This window comes from Pseudorasbora parva, chromosome 20 (assembly GCF_024679245.1).
Source record: "Pseudorasbora parva isolate DD20220531a chromosome 20, ASM2467924v1, whole genome shotgun sequence".
Classification (NCBI taxonomy): Eukaryota; Metazoa; Chordata; class Actinopteri; order Cypriniformes; family Gobionidae; genus Pseudorasbora; species Pseudorasbora parva.
In genome coordinates this window covers 12,275,205-12,297,704 of record NC_090191.1, presented here as the reverse complement: position 1 = coordinate 12,297,704, position 22,500 = coordinate 12,275,205, and the positions used below count along the sequence as shown (strand labels likewise).

At 39.4% G+C, this 22,500-nt stretch overlaps 1 non-coding gene across 1 annotated transcript; it reads left to right on the top strand.

The window, feature by feature from the left end:
• The first annotated feature begins 22,283 nt into the window (after positions 1-22,283).
• Positions 22,284-22,355, top strand: trnaq-uug (transfer RNA glutamine (anticodon UUG)). The gene has a single exon. It is a non-coding gene; the product is annotated as a tRNA-Gln (tRNA).
• Positions 22,356-22,500: the final 145 nt, after the last annotated feature.

Genomic DNA, 22,500 nt, shown 5'->3' with positions numbered 1-22,500 from the left:
GCTGCCGGACCTGCTCGAAATGGCGGTACCTGACAACCACAAGTCTGTAAAATCAATCCAATAGCATGCCGAGTTCAATCTTTCAAAAACCAATTAAATTGCGAACTCCATTTTTGCCCGTCCAATGAAATGGCAAGGTCCATTTTTCATACTCCAATCACCGCGCGTAGTCCATCTTTGAGCATTCCATCCAATCTCCGCGTTGCGAACTCCATCTTTGCTTGTCCAATGAAATGGCGAGGTTCATTTTTCATACTCCAATCACCGCGCGTAGTCCATCTTTGAGCATTCCATCCAATCTCCGCGTTACGAACTCCATCTTTTCTTGTCCAATGAAATGGCGAGGTTCATTTTTCGTTACTCCATTCACCGCACGAGAGTCGATGAGCACATTCGATACGCTTTCGCTTGTTTATTCCGCTCAGGTATGCTAATCATATTTTCTTAATGAAATACTAGTGTAGCCTATGTCTTCCGTTTGTTTATTAGCTAAATTAAATTAAACGGGCATAAAATGTAACAGTTTACCCTCCTATTGTGTATGTTTCGGTCGAATTCGGTTCTTAGCCCAAGTGTAACATAACATTACGCATATTTTCCTAATGAAATATTATTGTAGCCTATATCTTCCGTTTGTTTTTTAGCTAAATTAAATTAAACGGGCATTACATGTAACAGTTTACCCTCCTATTGTGTATGTTTCGGTCGAATTCGGTTCTTAGCCCAAGTGTAACATAACATTAACTTACGCCTATTTGAGTTCAGGCACATACAAGCCCATTTATCAGATGGACAAAGTTAAAATAGCACAATATGTTTAATATGAGTATTTGTTTAAGTCAGAATAATCCATACATTATTCATTGTTGTTGTTGTTGTTGTTGTTGTTGTTGTTGTTGTTGTTGTTGTTGTTTTACTCAAAAACCCAGATCAACAAAGCATACAGGCCATAAATAGAAGTTTCAAAACTTGTACTGTTGGTTACAAAAAATAAATCACAACATTAGGTGATTATATATGTATTATTATGTATTTATAATCTGCTATAATGTGGCAGTCATTTTGAACCAGAAACACAAAACTAGCTCAAATGAAATGAACACAAAAGGAGTAAAGGAAGTAAAAGATTAGTTTCCCCCTAAAACAAAATCTGTCATCATTTATTTTCCATCAAGCTGTTCCAAACCTGTATGAGTTATTTTGAAGAATGAAGACCGTTAATAATCCTCATTGACTTCCATAGTATTTTTTTGTTTTGTTTTTCCTACTATGGCAGTCAATAGGGACCGTCAACTGTCTGGTTACCAATGTGCTTCAAAAGAAACTCATACAGGTTTGGAACAACTTGAGGGAGAGTAAATTATGACATAATTTTAATTTTAGGGGGAACTATCCCTTTAATGCTATATTTCTGGGCTACAATGGCAGTTGGTATTCTATTCTATTAAATTCTTGTTCTGTATTGTTTAGGCAACAACATGGCTTCAACTAAGTCACACAAAGGCATGAGCGATGCTGACTGGCTTGCGCGTCTGGAGAGTTTTGCCCGAACTGGAGTTTGGCCATCCAGGGAGGGAAATAGACCTTCTCCCCGACAAAAAAGATGGCATGAGTTATATCAGAAGGTAAATTATGCAGCTAGATTCATGAGCAAACTAATAAACTTGTGTGATAATACATTGTGCTATTTTTTTTATATGTATGAATAAGTAATTATTTACAATGTAAATACAATGTAATATGGTTATAATTATGATGACATGGGTGTCTTGAAATAATGTGTACAACAGTGTCACAGCTATACTTTATATTTATGTTCATAGATAGAAAAGTGCCCTCTGCAAATGAGGGGGCAGACCACCCTTATGAAGGAAGCACAAAAGTGTATTTGTGGATTTCACAAGGTAACTCCAATTAGCCTAGTTCAAGTTGCATAAATAGATGTGTTCGCAATATCAATTTGTCTTTATGTCTAAAGTCATATTATGAATACTGTATAATATTATGTCCCTGGTATATCTTATAAGCATGTATCACAGGTTCATCCACCAGTCACAGTGGAGGCATCACAGAGCACCCCTGCCCAAAGTACACCCTCCAGTGATGTGGCACGTCCTGCAAAGATGGCCAAACTGACATTGTCAATGGTAAGCAGACCTTACTGCAGACATTGAAATATCTCAAACTTTTCCTATAGTGTTACAGGTTTTGTTATCACTAACTATGACAAACCTTTTCAGTTTGAAAAGTCAAGGTTTGGAGGCTCACATGTGGCAGCAGCCAAACCTAATTTGAACATTCAGAGGAAAACATCTCAGGTTAATATGAAAGAATTAGTTAGACATCACTTTATCACTACATAATTTTGTTTAATAAAAAAACATTTTGCGATCCCCTTAATAGATTATTCATAATGTTTGACTCCACAGACCAGTTCAGCCGCAGCTTCATGCCCACCCTCTCATCCTTGTCCTCCTCCTCCTCCTCCTTCTCCTCCATCCCCCAAACCCCATCGGCCTGTCATTCAGTCCTCCTCATCCTTCTTCCTTCCTCCAGCTCAGAGATCACAACGGATCAAAGAAACAGCAACACCATCAACTAATTCTGAGTCTGCTGTTGTGAGGGGCCCAGTAAGATGTCATTCAAAATACAAACATGCCTTCATCATTTAATGCTCTCTTATGCCTGCTTCACACATACTCCGACTGCAGTTCATATGCAGTGCGTGCTGCAGTACGTATGCGATGCAGGAGCAGTGCCTGCTATTGTGCTTTCACATATGCCACGTTTGCAGTGCGCAACTTAACCGCAGTTGAGTACTACAAACACAGCATTTATTCATAATTTTTTATTTCAAATCCAAAAGTTGTTAATGACTATGGCTTGTCAGCATTGCAATTCTCTTTGTATACACTCTTTTATAGATGTCATGTTTAAACGCACAACATTTAAACGTTATATTAAATTAATTACTTTATATTTATATAGCCTAGAACTTTATATTTATATATTATATTGCTTACACAAGTGGCAAAACATAGGCTATAGCTTATATAATGACAAACATTTTAAATTAGAACTTACAATAGACAAAAAAAGTCGTCTCTCGTTATTTCTTTCATTTTTAAATCTTTTAAAAAAAAATTTTTTTACAAGAAATCCTGCAGGTCATAAAGAACTTTGTTTTTCCACCTCCAAGAAAGGACGAGTGCTCTCCATTATGTCTCTTTGTTTACCTAAATGCCAGGTAAGGGACATTTTCCTTGCTTTACCCGAGGCAAAAGGCCATGTGTTGACTTTGAAACAGAGTAGACTTTAAGTCCACCGCATCAATGCATGTTTATTTTAGTGCGAACAATGCACTGACCTTTAATTCAGCGCGTGCAGCAAAAAAATAGTGAACGCTCTAACCGGTTAACATGGGTACGGAAACAAATACGCACTGCAAACAGAGTATGTGTGAAACAGGCATTATTTAAGGCAGGTTAGGGCTACCCTAACCCTAGGCCTAGCCTAACCCTTATTTAAACCAGTGTTTTTGATAATATCAGCAGGTCTCATCTCAGCCAGAAGACCCTGCAGATCTCCCACTACTGTGGCCACAGACAATGCCACAGCAGGACCAGAAGTGGGTGTCGGAAGCACTTTTTAGGGTTAACGCAAAAGGAAAGCAGGAGCTGCGTGAAAACCTTCAGTTGTGGTATGACCCCCCACCACCAGCCCTGTTGTACCACCAAGCCCCAACACCTGATAGATTTTTTTCACAGCGACTCTTGCTCTGGATGCCGTATAGGCTATGGAAGGTACGACTCCAGTGTACTAACCCTGCCTGTGCCAGTTATCAGCTGTGTGGTGGTGGTCTGCACAGGAGGGTACGACAGGTGTTAGATATTGACAGATACTACAACCTGGTGACAGAGACCCTGATCTGTACCAGGTGTAGAACCAGCTACCTGTCCTGGAGTCATGCTGTGCTGCAGCAATTGGACCTGGCCCATCGATCTGAATTTAGAATCATTCTCACACGCAAGTAATTACTTTGCAGTCATATGTGCTCATATGCTACCTTTGATAAATATATACTACTATAATTAGATACTTGATAATAAGATACTTGAATGATTACTTTTTTCCAAGGTATGCCTGTGACATTCGAGTTATTCGTTTGTTGCGTGAGAGGGGCATGGGAAATGGCCCAGTGAGGATCATCGGCCAGCTGAAGGAGAACCACACTGAGGAGTGGTTACAACGTGTGTCTCGGTACACATCGATGTGTGTGGCCTTTTTGGATAATCCTGGCCTGCTTCCACTGCACTTTCAGGAGCCGCCACCACTTGTTCCAGTACCTAGCTACAAATGGCTTCTCACTGTTTACAGTCAGGACATCCTCAACAGGCTCGATCACATCAAGGCCAGCATTACATCCACATATGGATCGATTTTAAAAATGGACTCAACTAAGAAGGTCAGAGGAGCTGCTTTAATGACTGTACCGTTATCTATAATGTATTGTTAGACCAAAAGAGCTTTATTTGTAAATTTTACTCATTCAATGTATGTTGTATTATTTACTATGTTTATTGTTTCTTTCAGATCACGAAGAAGTTGAGTGGGCCTGCGAAAGGCACAGCACAGTGGCTTACCTCAGTTGGCAATGAGGTAGGTCAGGTGCTGATGAGTGTCCTGACTGCGAATGAAGGAGCTGGGTTAGACCTCATGGCTGCAGGACTCGTGGAGAGATACCAGAGAGCTGGTGTTGATCCTCCCACTATCTTATATGTGGACTGTGACTGTTGCAAGGAAGTGGGAGAGACTAAACTGAAGAGGAGGTTCAGTGGCTGGCCCAATATCATCATCCGCCTAGACATTTGGCATTTTATGCGGCGTCTGGCAGTAGGGTGCACAACTGATGCCCACCAGTTGTATCCTACTTTTATGTCTAGGTTGTCGTCATGTATTTTTGAGTGGGATGCAGGGGATCTCACTCTGCTGAGAAGGGCAAAGAAGGAGCAACTCACCCAACAGGGCTGGCCTGCAATGACGGAGGCAGAGATTGACCGTCATATAAGCAAAGATGAGCTGGCCCAACACTGCAGGAGAAGAACACGAGGAGAGGAAACAACTATGCGCCTCCTTGATATGCTCATCAGAGAGCTCATGGGTGGCAAGGGGAATGACGCCCTTGGTGTTCCTCTCCTTGACAGTGTAAGGATGCAGCACATCTGGCAAGTCCAGAGGCGGCACATTACCTGTATTCAGGACCCTCCAGATGTGCCCCTCTACACGGAAACTGGAACCATAAACAAGGGCGGGATTGTTCTAAAAACATATAGGTGTGCCAGAGGCTCCACTTCCCTGGAATCATTTCACTGCCACCTAAACAGATTTATTCCAGGTTTGTCATGACAGAATAGACCATATCTTGCCACTAATTCCTGTTTATTTATATACTTGCAGTAAACCAATTGCATTTTCTCTTTTGTAGTTTCTTAAAACAATGTTTGGCTTTCTATTTCTTATTCTAGGGAATAGCGCAAACAGCCTGAACTTCCAGATTTACCTCCTGGAAGGTTTGTTACGCTGGAATCAGGACCGGGCTGCAGCTGCTGTTGCAGGTGGAGGTGGAGGTTCAACCCTGCGTACTTACACAGGGGAGCTGGTTTACTCTGTCAACGAGAACTACAATAAGTTGTATGGCAGGAAATTGGTCACTAGCTTCACTCCACCTGCAGTTTACACAGGTAAACATATTTTGATCAATGCAGTTCACTAGGTAGCATGTTTTTGTTAAAACTGCAAGTGATTTTGGTCAATAATGTCATTTTGACAGATCAGAGAAAAATTATACTATCAGAATTTTTGCATACTGGACTCTTTGTTGTAGGTTTCAGGGAAAATAAATTACATACTAGAATATAGAGTAATTCTGTCTTTTTACAATGTCCTCTGAGTTACATATTTTTTGTTTATGCAGAAGCTGAATATTTATTTAAAAATATTTACTACATTTCAGAATAAACCTTTCTGATTCATTTCCTTTAAAATGTTTTCTGTTACAAATATTTCCTCAGGGGAGCTCATTGGAGTGCAGTACTTGTTGAGGCAGAATAGTCAGCCCCTGGAGGACATGTGCCCTACCTCTGATAGGACCTCTCAGTTGCTGGAGGAGATAAATGTGGAGGAGCAAGTGGAAGAGGATGAGGGTTTCATTGATTTGTTGGGAGAGGAAGCCACAGTGGCAAATCTTGTGGCATCAGATGACTTGTTCCTTTCAAGTCCACCAGTTCTACCCACTGCACCTCTGCCCTGTGTCCAAGCTCCACCCGCTGCACCTCTGCCCTGTGTCCAAGCTCCACTCGCTGCCCCTCTGCCCTGTGTCCAAGCTCCACCCGCTGCACCTCTGCCCTATGTACAAGCTCCACCCACTGCACCTCTGCCCTTGGTCCAAGCTTCACCTGCTGCACTTCTGCCCTATGTTCAAGCTCCACCCACTGCACCTCTGCCCTTGGTACAAGCTCCACCCGCTGCACCTCTGCCCTTGGTCCAAGCTTCACCTGCTGCACTTCTGCCCTATGTCCAAGCTCCACCCACTGCACCTCTGCCCTTGGTACAAGCTCCACCCGCTGCACCTCTGCCCTTGGTCCAAGCCTCACCTGCTGCACTTCTGCCCTATGTCCAAGCTCCACCCACTGCACCTCTGCCCTGTGTCCAAGCTCCACCCGCTGCACCTCTGCCCTGTGTCCAAGCCTCACCTGCTGCACTTCTGCCCTATGTCCAAGCTCCACCCGCTGCACCTCTGCCCTGTGTCCAAGCTCCACCCGCTGCACCTCTGCCCTGTGTCCAAGCTCCACCCGCTGCACCTCTGCCCTATGTCCAAGCTCCACCCGCTGCACCTCTGCCCTGTGTCCAAGCTCCACCCGCTGCACCTCTGCCCTGTGTCCAAGCTCCACCCGCTGCACCTCTGCCCTGTGTCCAGACTCCACCCGCTGCACCTCTGCCCTGTGTCCAAGCTCCACCCGCTGCACCTCTGCCCTGTGTCCAAGCTCCACCCGCTGCACCTCTGCCCTGTGTCCAGACTCCACCCGCTGCACCTCTGCCCTGTGTCCAAGCTCCACCTGCTGCCCCTCTGCCCTGTGTCCAAGCTCCTCCCGCTGCCCCTCTGCCCTTGGTCCAAGCTTCACCTGCTGCACTTCTGCCCTTGGTCCAAGCTTCACCCGCTGCACCTCTGCCCTGTGTCCAGACTCCATCAGCTGCACCTCTGCCCTCAGCAATGGTAAAATTTCCTTTTCTAGACAAATTGTTACTCATTTAGTCATTCACCCTCAAGCAGCAAATTCACAAACTCACAAATTTCACAAAGCATGTAATTACCTAACCAACAGTTATATTTTTTTAGGCTGTTGACGAGCACTGTATTCCTGGAATGGACCGGGTGGATGAGTTGGCGGAGTATCTGGTAGAGCTGCGCACACAGACGGGCCTCACACTTACTAACCAACAAGCTGCGATCATTGTGGGTTTGTGGCAGAACCTGGACCAATTTGATAAAGACAAGGTCATGTATGCTGCTCGTTATCAAGACAGGCTGCTTACAGGACGTTTTAGGTCCCCTAAAAAGAAAGCTGTCTTCACTCCTGGCGTCGAAAGCACAAAGAGGTGTGTTTTGGGTTCTAGCGGTTCTCCAGCACAGTGGCCTAAGTGCTGTCGCCTTGTTGAATTAATCTTCATAAGGCTATGTAACATCCACCGAAGCCCCAAAAAACAGCGGACAGAATCTCTGTCCAGATGGGATCTCATTCTTCGAGATTATAGAAAAATTCGGCAGCTAATCTTGAGCAATGGAACTGTAATGAGCGAAACAACCCTTCAGCTAGTGGAGGTTAACCAAAGGACCCTTACAACGTGGCACAATGAACGTTTAAAGGGTCAGGAGGTCTCAGTGCTGTTGCAAGGGTTGAAGCTTCCAGAGGCACGTCCAGTGGCATTGGATGCTCTGCCTCCAGCACGAGTGCAGCCTGTTGTGCCTCCACAATATAGCCACCAGCTGCATCACTACCAGATGCCACCAGACACAGCTGGACAGGCAAAGACGAAGTTCAGGAAAATCCAGCCCTCATCAACCTGCACATCTGCCACACCAACTGCCACGTTCCACCAGCCAAGGACAATTTTTCCAAAGCCAACAGCAACACACCCATTGTTTCCTGACACACCCACTGCCCCTGTTGGGTCTCAGATGCTACTGTTGCCCTGCCCAGCCCCATGTTCAGCCATTAACCCTGGAGCAATTTCCTCTGACCCACCTGCAAAAGACACAGCCACCCCAACCAAGCGGTCATACAATCGCTCTGTAAAATCAAATACGTGCAGAAAGTGTGGCCAATTTCGCACACAAGAAACTGGCCATAGCCAGTACAAAGGCAAAATATTTTGCCCAAATAAAGAAACAGTCACTAAGCAGCAGTGGCTACAGAATATGAGAAAATAACACACTTGTTTCTGTGATACATTCTGTTCTTTATCTTCCAGCCATATTTAATGCTAAAGTATTATACTGTGCACTTGTTTTTAAATTGTATGATTATTAGGGGTTCAAGCACGAAGTGCTGAACACCTATTGTATTTGTACTGATTTTTATTAGGGGTTCAAGCACGAAGTGCTGAACACCTATTGTATTTGTACTGATTTTTATTATTATTATTATTAGGGGTTCAAGCACGAAGTGCTGAACACCTATTGTATTTGTACTGATTTTTATTAGGGGTTCAAGCACGAAGTGCTGAACACCTATTGTATTTGTACTGATTTTTAGGGGTTCAAGCACGAAGTGCTGAACACCTATTGTATTTGTACTGATTTTTATTAGGGGTTCAAGCACGAAGTGCTGAACACCTATTGTATTTGTACTGATTTTTATTATTATTATTATTATTATTATTATTATTATTATTATTATTCAGCCGAAAAACGCATCGTGCAGACCAAACTGTAAGGGCTAGAGACTTGAAACTTGGCCAATAGGTAGTACAAAAATCGAGGAAAGGTTATCAAATTATGAGCCCGATTGGCCCATAGGTGGCGCTATAGCAATCAATTGCGAGAAAGGGCTCATAACTCCTAAACCGTTTGGTCCACACTCAAGTGTCTTATATCATTGGAAAGCTGAGACCTTGGCGAACAAAACGTATATCTCCGATTTCATTTCCGTCATGAAAATTTTTCCGCCATTTTGAATTTTGTCGAAAACCTACTTTTGCGAACTAGTCCCTGAGTTTTTGACCGATCGGAACCAAACCAGTGCCAAAATGTTGTCTGTAGTCTGTATATCAATAATCTTTGAAAAAAAGTTGAAATTTCGATTCACGGAAGATAAGGGGATCAAAATGGACGCTCAGGGCGGAGCCTATTTTACTAAAGAGGCTATAACTCCAGCAAGAAATTAGATATCTTCACCAAACTTGGTACACATGTTTATGGGCTCAGTCTTTGGTCACGATAAAAAAATCGCGACGATTGGCCACTTGGTGGCGCTATAATGTGAAAAAATCATGAAAATGGCTATAACCACGCGATTGCTAGTCCGATTGACCTGAAAATTGGTATGCAGTGTCTTGGCCCAAGGCCCCATGTATGTCTATGAGAACATTGGCGTATCTCAAAAAACATGGCCGCCATCGGCCAATGAATTTGAGCATCTATTAGACAAGGTTATCGGAGGCCGATCGGAACGAAACTCAGTGGGCATGTTTGACTCATGGTCCTAGAGGTCTGTAAGAATTTTGAAAGAAATCGGCCACTAGTTGGCGCTAACGAGTTTTATGGCTCTGTAATCGCGTGGTGTTGCACACATCCACAAAATATGCATATCATATGATAGGTCTCCTCATGATGAACAACTTTGCCTCTAGAACCATTGCTGTCAATCAAATCATTAATTCAATTTCCTTAATTATGTTGAAAACCTACTTTTGCGAACTAGTCCCTGGTTTTTTGCCCGATCGGAACCAAACCAGTCTAGGATAATTCTCTGGACTCTCTAGATCAATAATCTTTGAAAAAAAGTTGAACTTTTACATTTGGATGGCTATACCAGGGCCATTTTAAAAAGAGGCGTGGCAAAATACACTCAAAAGCCTATAAATCCTAAGGTAAAACTCAAAACTTCACGAAAATTGTTGGGTATATGTGGCATACCATGCTGATGAAGCATGCAATGTTTTAAAGAGATCGGAGTAGAGGTGGCGCTATAACTGTTAAAAAGCTTTAAAAACCATGCATTTCCTATGGTAAATTGCCTATATTGGCTGTAAATGGACTTTTCCATCTATTATTTCAGTGTTTAAAATCTTGCTAAATAAAACTTAATGTCTTTAATGCCTATGTGCTTAAAAGGCCTTAAAGGCTTGAACCCCGTTAAATGCTGCTTGCAGCTTTAATTATTAGGGGTTCAAGCACGAAGTGCTGAAACCCTATTGTAATTGTACTGATTTTTATTATTAGGGGTTCAAGCACGAAGTGCTGAAACCCTATTGTAATTGTAAAGATTTTTATTATTATTATTATTATTATTATTTTTCTTCTCCCCTAAAACTGAACGTGCAGACAAAACCGTAAGTGCTAGAGACTTCAAACTTGGCCAATAGGTAGTCCTCAATTTGGGGAGAAACTGAGAAGCTATGACCCCGATTGGCCTATAGGTGGCGCTACAGCGACCAAAAGCGCAAAAGGGCTCATAACTCCTAAACCGTGTACTCCACACTCAAGTGTCTTATATCATTGGAAAGCTGAGACCATGACGAACAAAACGTATATCTCCGATTTCATTTCCGTCATGAAAATTTTTCCGCCATTTTGAATTTTGTCGAAAACCTACTTTTGCGAACTAGTCCCTGGTTTTTTGACCGATCGGAACCAAACCAGTGCCAAAATGTTCTCTGTAGGCTGAATATCAATAATTATCGAAAAAATGTTGATATTTCGATTCACGGTTGCTAAGGGGATTCAAAATGGACGTTCAGGGCGGAGCCTATTTTACTAAAAAGGCTATAACTCCAGAAAGAAATGAGCTATCTTCACCAAACTTGGTACACTTGTTTATGGGCTCATTCTTTGGTCACGATAAAAAAATCGCGACGATTGGCCACTTGGTGGCGCTATAACATGAAAAAAACACTAAAACGGCTATAACCACGCGACCGCTAGTCCGATTGACTTGAAAATTGGTATGCGGTGTCTTGGCCCAAGGCCCCATGTATGTCTATGAGGACATTGGCGTATCTCAAAAAACATGGCCGCCATCAGCCAATGAAATTTGAGCACCTATTAGACGGGGTTAACGGAGGCCGATCGGAACGAAACTTGGTGGGCCTGTTTGACTCATGGTCCTAGAGGACTGTAAGAATTTTGAAAGAAATCGGCCACTAGTTGGCGCTAACGAGCTTTATGGCTCTGCAATCACGTGGTGTTGCAAACATCCCCAAAATATGCATATCATATGATAGATCTCCTCCTGCTGAACAACTTTGCCTCTGGAACCATTGCTGTCAATCAAATCGTTAGTTAAATATTCGCAATTATGTTAAAAACCTACTTTTGCGAACTAGTCCCTGATTTTTTGCACGACCGAAACCAAACCAGTCTAGGACAATTCTCTGGACTCTCTAGATCAATAATTATTAAAAAAAAGTTGAACTTTTGCATTTGGATGGCTATAACAGGGCCAATTAGAAAAGAGGCGTGGCAAAATACACTCAAAAGCCTATAAATCCTAAGCGAAAACTCAAAACTTCACGAAAATTGATGGGTATATGTGGCATAACAATGTGAAGAAGGATGCAACATTTCATGGAGATCGGAGTATAGGTGGCGCTATAAGTGTTAAAAAGCTTTGAAAACCATGTATTCCTATGGTGAATTGCCTGTATTGGCTGTAAATGGTATTTTCCATCGATTATTTCAGCATGCTAATTGTGTTACCAGTATGTTAAAAACATGCTAATCGTGTTAGCATTTTGCTAAAAACATGTCAGCAGTGTAGGGTAGCAACAGGGCCACAAGTTTTGCCATTGCAAGCACAACTCAAATTCAGTCTTTATAAAGTCACTATTTTAACATTTGCAATCGAATTTTGTCAATGTATCACTTCATTTCACCTGAGCTCCCAGATTTAATTATTTTACTGCTTTAGAGCCTTAAATGCAATATGCCTTAAATGCTTAAATGCCTTAAGTCGCTTGAACCCCGCTAATTGCTGCTCGCAGCTATATTTAGGGGTTCAAGCACGAAGTGCTGAAACCCTATTGTAATTGTAAAGATTTTTATTATTATTATTATTATTTTTCTTCTCCCCTAAAACTGAACGTGCAGACAAAACCGTAAATGCTAGAGACTTCAAACTTGGCCAATAGGTAGTCCTCAATTTGGGGAGAACCTGAGAAGCTATGACCCCGATTGGCCTATAGGTGGCGCTACAGCGACCAAAAGCGCAAAAGGGCTCATAACTCCTAAACCGTGTACTCCACACTCAAGTGTCTTATATCATTGGAAAGCTGAGACCATGACGAACAAAACGTATATCTCCGATTTCATTTCCGTCATGAAAATTTTTCCGCCATTTTGAATTTTGTCGAAAACCTACTTTTGCAAACTAGTCCCTGGTTTTTTGACCGATCGGAACCAAACCAGTGCCAAAATGTTCTCTGTAGGCTGAATATCAATAATTATCGAAAAAATGTTGATATTTCGATTCACGGTTGCTAAGGGGATTCAAAATGGACGTTCAGGGCGGAGCCTATTTTACTAAAAAGGCTATAACTCCAGAAAGAAATGAGCTATCTTCACCAAACTTGGTACACATGTGTATGGGCTCATTTTTTGGTCACGATAAAAAAATCGCGACGATTGGCCACTTGGTGGCGCTATAACATGAAAAAAATACTAAAACGGCTATAACCACGCGACCGCTAGTCCGATTGACTTGAAAATTGGTATGCAGTGCCTTGGCCCAAGGTACCATGTATGTCTATGAGGAAATTGGCGTATCTCAAAAAACATGGCCGCCATCGGCCAATGAAATTTGAGCACCTATTAGATGGGGTTAACGGAGGTCGATCGGAACGAAACTCGGTGGGCATGTTTGACTCATGGTCCTAGAGGTCTGTAAGAATTTTGAAAGAAATCGGCCACTAGTTGGCGCTAACCAAAAAGGGAAGCTCAAAAATTCACGAAAATTGTTGGGTATATGTGGCATGACATGCTGATGAAGCATGCAAAGTTTTAAAGAGATCGGACTATAGGTATAACTGTTAAAAAGCTTTAAAAACCATGCATTTCCTATGGTAAATTGCCTATATTGGCTGTGAATGGACTTTTCCATCTATTATTTCAGTGTTTAAAATCTTGCTAAATAAAACTTAATGTCTTTAATGCCTATGTGCTTTAAAGGCCTTAAAGGCTTGAACCCCGCTAAATGCTGCTTGCAGCTTTAATTATTAGGGGTTCAAGCACGAAGTGCTGAACACCTATTGTATTTGTACTGATTTTTATTATTATTATTATTATTATTCAGCCGAAAAACGCATCGTGCAGACCAAACCGTAAGAGCTGGAAACTTGAAACTTTGTCAATAGGTAGTACAAAAATCGAGGAAAGGTTATCAAATTATGAGCCAGATTGGCCAATAGGTGGCGCTATAGCAATCAATTGCGCAAAATGGCTCATAACTCCTAAACCGTTTAGTCCACACTCAAGTGTCTTATATCATTGGAAAGCTGAGACCATGACGAACAAAACGTATATCTCCGATTTCATTTCCGTCATTAAAATTTTTCGGCAATTTTGAATTTTGTTGAAAATCTACTTTTGCGAACTAGTCCCTGGTTTTTTGACCGATCGGAACCAAACCAGTGCCAAAATGTTGTCTGTAGTCTCAATATTAATATTCATTGAGAAAAAGTTGAAATTTCGATTCACGAAAGATAAGTGGATTCAAAATGGACACTCAGGGCGGAGCCTATTTTACTAAAAAAACTATAACTCAAAAACGAAATGAGATATCTTCACCAAACTTGGATCACATGTGTATGGGATCATTCTTTGGTCTCGATAAAAAAATCGCGACGATTGACCACTTGGTGGCGCTATAATGTGAAAAAAACATGAAAATAGCTATAACCACACGACCGCTAGTCCGATTGACCTGAAAATTGATATGCAGTGTCTTGTCCCAAGGTACCATGTATTTCTATGAGGACATTGGCGTATCTCAAAAAATATGGCCGCTATCGGCCAATGAAATTTGAGCACCTATAAGACAAGGGTAACGAAGGCTGATCGGAACAAAACTTGATGGGCATGTTTGACTCATGGCCCTAGAGGTCTGTAAGAATTTTGAAAGAAATCGGCCACTAGTTGGCGCTAACGAGTTTTATGGCTCTGTAATCACGTGGTGTGGCACCCATCCACAAAATATGCATATCACCTGATAGATCTTCTCATGTTGAAGAACTTTGCCTCTAGAACTATTGCTGTCAATCATATCATTAATTAAATATTTGCAACTATGTTAAAAACATACTTTTGCAAACTAGTCCCTGGTTTTTTCCCCGATCGGAACCAAACCAATCTAGAACAATTCTCTAGATGCTCTAGATAAATATTCATTGAAAAAAAGTTGAACTTTTGAATTTGGATGACTATAACAGGGTCATTTAAAAAGAGGGGGCCTGGCAAAGCATGCTCAAAAACCTATTAATCCTGAATGAAAACTACAAACTTCACAAAAATAGGTGGGCACGTGCAGAATATTACTCTAAAGAAGCATGAAAAATTTCATGGAGATCGGGCAATATATGCCTCTATAAAAGTGAGAAATGTGATGAGGTACCATTGCTTTAAATGGTGTGTTCCCAAAAATTGCTATAATAAACGGCCACCAGAGGGCAGCAGAAGACCACTCATTGGTTCATTCTGGTCAGTAAGCCAGTTTAGAAAATCATTATAACTACATTGCAAATGACATTTTGACAATGTTGACCAATTAATTTGTTCATACTAGAACGTGGTAAATCACAATAGAATCATGGTAAATCATACTACAATGTGGTAAATCATGGTAAACTATGGTAAATCACTATAGAATCATAGTAAATCATACTAGAACGTGGTAAATCATGGTAAACCATGCCAGAACATGGTAAATCATGTGAAACTATGGTAAACCATGCTAGAATCATGGTAAATCATACTAGAACATGGTAAATCATAGTAATATATGCTAGAATCATGGTAAATCATACTAGAACGTGGTAAATCATGGTAATATATGCTAGAATGATGGTAAATCATACTAGAACATGGTAAATCATAGTAATATACGCTAGAATCTTGGTAAATCATACTAGAACGTGGTAAATCATAGTAATATATGCTAGAATCATGGTAAATCATTCTAGAACGTGGTAAATCATGGTAAACTATGGTAAATCACAATAGAATCATGGTAAATCATTCTAGAATGTGGTAAATCATGGTAATATATGCTAGAATCATGGTAAATCATAATAAAACATGGTAAATCATGGTAATATATGCTAGAATCATGGTAAATCATAATACAACGTGGTAAATCATGGTAAAATATGCTAGAATCATGGTAAATCATAATACACCATGGTAAACTATGGTAAATCACAATAAAATCATGGTAAATCATGGTAAACTATGGTAAATCACAATAGAATCATAGTACATCATTCTAGAACGTGGTAAATCATGGTAAACCATGCTAGAATGTGGTAAATCATGGTAATATATGCTAGAATCATGGTAAATCATAATACAACGTGGTAAATCATGGTAAACTATGGTACATCACAATAGAATCATGGTAAATCATTCTAGAACGTGGTAAATCATGGTAAACTATGGTAAATCACAATAGAATCATGGTAAATCATTCTAGAATGTGGTAAATCATGGTAATATATGCTAGAATCATGGTAAATCATAATAAAACATGGTAAATCATGGTAATATATGCTAGAATCATGGTAAATCATAATACAACGTGGTAAATCATGGTAAAATATGCTAGAATCATGGTAAATCATAATACACCATGGTAAACTATGGTAAATCACAATAAAATCATGGTAAATCATGGTAAACTATGGTAAATCACAATAGAATCATAGTACATCATTCTAGAACGTGGTAAATCATGGTAAACCATGCTAGAATGTGGTAAATCATGGTAATATATGCTAGAATCATGGTAAATCATAATACAACGTGGTAAATCATGGTAAACTATGGTACATCACAATAGAATCATGGTACATCATTCTAGAACGTGGTAAATCATGGTAAACTATGGTAAATCACAATAGAATCATGGTAAATCATACTAAAACGTGGTAAATCATGGTAAACCATGCTAGAACATGGTAAATCATGGTAAAATATGCTAGAATCATGGTAAATCATAATACAACATGGTAAACTATGGTAAATCACAATAAAATCATGGTAAATCATACTAGATTGTGGTAAACTATAGTAAATCACAAAATAATCATGGTTAATCATACTAGAATGTGGTAAATTGTGGTAAACTATGGTAAATCATAATAGAATCATGGTAAATGAAACTGAGCCAATGAATGTTTCTCTGCTGCCACCCTACTGGTTAAATTAGTCATTTTGTTCTATAATTCATATTTAGACTTTGTAAAGTCACTATTATAACATTTAAAAATCACATTTTGTCAGTTTATCACTTCATTTCACCTGATATCTCTCAAATTCATTCAGTGCTTAAAAACCTTTCATACAAAAGGCGTCAAATGCTTTAAATACCTACTTTTGCGAACTAGTCCCTGGTTTTTTGCCCAATCGGAACCAAACCAGTGCCAAAATGTTCTCTGTAGTCTGAATATCAATATTCATTGAGAAAAGTAGAAATTTCGATTTACGGTTGCTAAGGGGTGGAAAAAGAATGTTGTGGGCGGAGCCTATTTTACTAAAAAGGCTATAACTTAAGAAGGAAATGAGATATCTTCACCAAACTTGGTACACATGTGTATGGGCTCATTTTTTGGTCTCGATAAAAAAATCGCGACGTTTGACCAGTTGGTGGCGCTATAATGTGAAAAAAACAACGACCGCTAGTCCGATTGACCTGAAAATTGGTATGCAGTGTCTTGGCCCAAGGTACTATATAAGTCTATGAGGACATTGGTGTATCTCAAAAAACATGGCCGCCATCAGCCAATGAATTTTGAGCACCTATTAGATGGGGTTAACAGAGGTCGATCGGAACGAAACTCGGTGGGCATGTTTGACTCATGGTCCTAGAGGTCTGTAAGAATTTTGAAAGAAATTGGCCACTAGTTGGCGCTAACCAAAAAGGGAAGCTCAAAAATTCACGAAAATTGTTGGGTATATGTGGCATGACATGCTGATGAAGCATGCAAAGTTTTAAAGAGATCGGACTATAGATGGTGCTATAACTGTTAAAAAGCTTTAAAAACCATGCATTTCCTATGGTAAATTGCCTATATTGGCTGTGAATGGACTTTTCCTTCTATTATTTCAGTGTTTAAAATCTTGCTAAATAAAACTTAATGTCTTTAATGCCTATGTGCTTTAAAGACATTAAAGGCTTGAACCCCGCTAAATGCTGCTTGCAGCTTTAATTATTATTATTATTATTATTATTCAGCCGAAAAACGCATCGTGCAGACCAAACTGTAAGGGCTAGAGACTTGAAACTTGGCCAATAGGTAGTACAAAAATCGAGGAGAGGTTATCAAATTATGAGCCAGATTGGCCCATAGGTGGCGCTATAGCAACCAAAAGCGCGAAAGAGCTCATAACTCCTAAACCGTTGCTCCTAAGGGTCAAGTGTCTTATATCATTGGAAAGCTGAGACCATGACGGACAAAACGTATATCTCCGATTTCATTTCCGTCATTAAAAATTTTCCGCCATTTTGAATTTTGTCAAAAACCTACTTTTGCGAACTAGTCCCTGGTTTTTTGACCGATCGGAACCAAACCAGTGCCAAAATGTTGTCTGTAGTCTCAATATTAATATTCATTGAGAAAAAGTTGAAATTTCGATTCAAGAAAGATAAGTGGATTCAAAATGGACGCTCAGGGCGGAGCCTATTTTACTAAAAAAACTATAACTCAAAAATGAAATGAGATATCTTCACCAAACTTGGATCACATGTGTATGGGATCATTTTTTGGTCTCGATAAAAAAATCGCGACGATTGACCACTTGGTGGCGCTATAATGTGAAAAAAACATGAAAATAGCTATAACCACACGACCGCTAGTCCGATTGACCTGAAAATTGGTATGCAGTGTCTTGGCCCAAGGTACCATGTATGTCTATGAGGACATTGAAGTATCTCAAAAAATATGGCCGCTATCGGCCAATGAAATTTGAGCACCTATAAGACAAGGGTAACGAAGGCTGATCGGAACAAAACTTGATTGGCATGTTTGACTCATGGCCTTAGAGGTCTGTAAGAATTTTGAAAGAAATCAGCCACTAGTTGGCGCTAACGAGTTTTATGGCTCTGTAATCACGTGGTGTGGCACCCATCCACAAAATATGCATATCACCTGATAGATCTCCTCATGTTGAACAACTTTGCCTCTAGAACTATTGCTGTCAATCATATCATTAATTAAATATTTGCAACTATGTTAAAAACATACTTTTGCAAACTAGTCCCTGGTTTTTTCCCCGATCGGAACCAAACCAATCTAGGACAATTCTCTAGACGCTCTAGATAAATATTCATTGAAAAAAAGTTGAACTTTTGAATTTGGATGACTATAACAGGGTCATTTAAAAAGAGGGGGCCTGGCAAAGCATGCTCAAAAACCTATTAATCCTGAATGAAAACTACAAACTTCACAAAAATAGGTGGGCACGTGCAGAATATTACTCTAAAGAAGCATGAAAAATTTCATGGAGATCGGGCAATATATGCCTCTATAAAAGTGAGAAATGTGATGAGGTACCATTGCTTTAAATGGTGTGTTCCCAAAAATTGCTATAATAAACGGCCACCAGAGGGCAGCAGAAGACCACTCATTGGTTCATTCTGGTCAGTAAGCCAGTTTAGAAAATCATTATAACTACATTGCAAATGACATTTTGACAATGTTGACCAATTAATTTGTTCATACTAGAACGTGGTAAATCACAATAGAATCATAGTAAATCATACTACAATGTGGTAAATTGTGGTAAATCATGGTAAACTATGGTAAATCACTATAGAATCATAGTAAATCATACTAGAACGTGGTAAATCATGGTAAACCATGCCAGAACATGGTAAATCATGTTAAACTATGGTAAACCATGCTAGAATCATGGTAAATCATACTAGAACGTGGTAAATCATAGTAATATATGCTAGAATCATGGTAAATCATTCTAGAACGTGGTAAATCATGGTAAACTATGGTAAATCACAATAGAATCATGGTAAATCATAATAAAACATGGTAAATCATGGTAATATATGCTAGAATCATGGTAAATCATAATACAACGTGGTAAATCATGGTAAACTATGGTAAATCACGGTAAACCATGCTAGAACATGGTAAATCATGGTAAAATATGCTAGAATCATGGTAAATCATAATACACCATGGTAAACTATTGTAAATCACAATAAAATCATGGTAAATCATGGTAAACTATGGTAAATCACAATAGAATCATGGTATATCATTCTAGAACGTGGTAAATCATGGTAAACCATGCTAGAACGTGGTAAATCATGGTAATATATGCTAGAATCATGGTAAATCATAATACAACGTGGTAAATTATGGTAAACTATGGTAAATCACAATAGAATCATGGTACATCATTCTAGAACGTGGTAAATCATGTTAAACTATGGTAAATCACAATAGAATCATAGTAAATCATACTAAAACGTGGTAAATCATGGTAAACCATGCTAGAACATGGTAAAATATGCTAGAATCATGGTAAATCATAATACAACATGGTAAACTATGGTAAATCACAATAAAATCATGGTAAATCATACTAGATTGTGGTAAACTATAGTAAATCACAAAATAATCATGGTTAATCATACTAGAATGTGGTAAATTGTGGTAAACTATGGTAAATCATAATAGAATCATGGTAAATGAAACTGAGCCAATGAATGTTTCTCTGCTGCCACCCTACTGGTTAAATTAGTCATTTTGTTCTATAATTCATATTTAGACTTTGTAAAGTCACTATTATAACATTTAAAAATCACATTTTGTCAGTTTATCACTTCATTTCACCTGATATCTCTCAAATTCATTCAGTGCTTAAAAACCTTTCATGCAAAAGGCGTCAAATGCTTTAAATACCTACTTTTGCGAACTAGTCTCTGGTTTTTTGCCCAATCGGAACCAAACCAGTGCCAAAATGTTCTCTGTAGTCTGAATATCAATATTCATTGAGAAAAGTAGAAATTTCGATTTACGGTTGCTAAGGGGTGGGAAAAGAATGTTGTGGGCGGAGCCTATTTTACTAAAAAGGTTATAACTCAAGAAGGAAATGAGATATCTTCACCAAACTTGGTACACATGTGTATGGGCTCATTTTTTGGTCTCGATAAAAAAATCGCGACGTTTGACCAGTTGGTGGCGCTATAATGTGAAAAAAACAACGACCGCTAGTCCGATTGACCTGAAAATTGGTATGCAGTGTCTTGGCCCAAGTTACTATATAAGTCTATGAGGACATTGGTGTATCTCAAAAAACATGGCCGCCATCAGCCAATTAATTTTGAGCACCTATTAGATGGGGTTAACGGAGGTCGATCGGAACGAAACTCGGTGGGCATGTTTGACTCATGGTCCTAGAGGTCTGTAAGAATTTTGAAAGAAATCGGCCACTAGTTGGCGCTAACCAAAAAGGGAAGCTCAAAAATTCACGAAAATTGTTGGGTATATGTGGCATGACATGCTGATGAAGCATGCAAAGTTTTAAAGAGATCGGACTATAGGTATAACTGTTAAAAAGCTTTAAAAACCATGCATTTCCTATGGTAAATTGCCTATATTGGCTGTGAATGGACTTTTCCATCTATTATTTCAGTGTTTAAAATCTTGCTAAATAAAACTTAATGTCTTTAATGCCTATGTGCTTTAAAGGCCTTAAAGGCTTGAACCCCGCTAAATGCTGCTTGCAGCTTTAATTATTATTATTATTATTAAAGTTTTATGTGTAGAGGAAACAATATTAAGTATGTGTATATGTGAGTATGTATAACGATATGTATACATACACTATAATATATAAATATATAATAACTATTTAACATATTATATACTATTATAAAAAACTATTATATATTTTTATTTATATATGCAAGTACAGTACATATACCTATATATTTTTTATATACCTATATATTTAATTAACAATAGCCTATTTTTTTGTTGTTTATAAAATTATTTTGCTATTATATATTTTTATTTATATATGCAAGTACAGTACATATAAACGTCTTTTTATATACCTATATATTTAATTAACAATAGCCTATTATTTTGTCGTTCCATGCTGTGAATTCAGTACTTTTCCAGATTTTTGTAAATATGTATATAGTAAATAAATCTAGTTCTCCAAGAAGACTGGTGGTTTGTGTTTATTTGTTTTATTGCATGTAATGACAATCAGTGTCAAGTAACAGGGGGTTAGATGCAGTAATAAGGTGGTTATTTTGTTCCTACTGACATGGGAAATGATTAATGTAGCATTAATAAATGAATTTGGACAAATTACCATCTTAGTATTATGGATAAAATGTTATAATGAATTACAACGGAGAAATCTAACTTAGAAACAAACCTATTGATAAAATCAATATACGCATTACATTCAAAATCAAACTTGGAAACGAAAATTGATAGAATCAAATACACGCATTAAATCGTGACGGAGGCTGGATTCGAACCTATGACTTCCTGAATTTCTTCCCTTTTTTCTTCCCCTTTCTCCCCCTTCTTCCCCTTCTTATACAGACTATTCTTCCCCAGCTTTGGCGGAGTTGGGAGAGCGTTAGACTGAAGATCTAAAGGTCCCTGGTTCGATCCCGGGTTTCGGCAGAGGAACAGTGACTGTGTGCTTTTGGTCGAGGGGCTGCAGTGTCCAAACGCCACCTGCTTTCTACTTGGATCCACCTAGCCTCATCACTATCTGCCTCTCAGATGGCCACAAGTCAGGGCATGGCGGTCCCATGGTGTAATGGTTAGCACTCTGGACTTTGAATCCAGTGATCCGAGTTCAAATCTCGGTGGAACCTTAGCAACATTTTTGTGGCTGGGTGGGGGCAAACTGAAGCGTCTCGCAACTGCTGTCGTACCTGTGAAATTGGCTGTCTGGAACCGATTCGGAATTGGCAAAACATGGGCTCAAAAAGCAAAGCCTTCGCTGGCTCGTTGGTATTG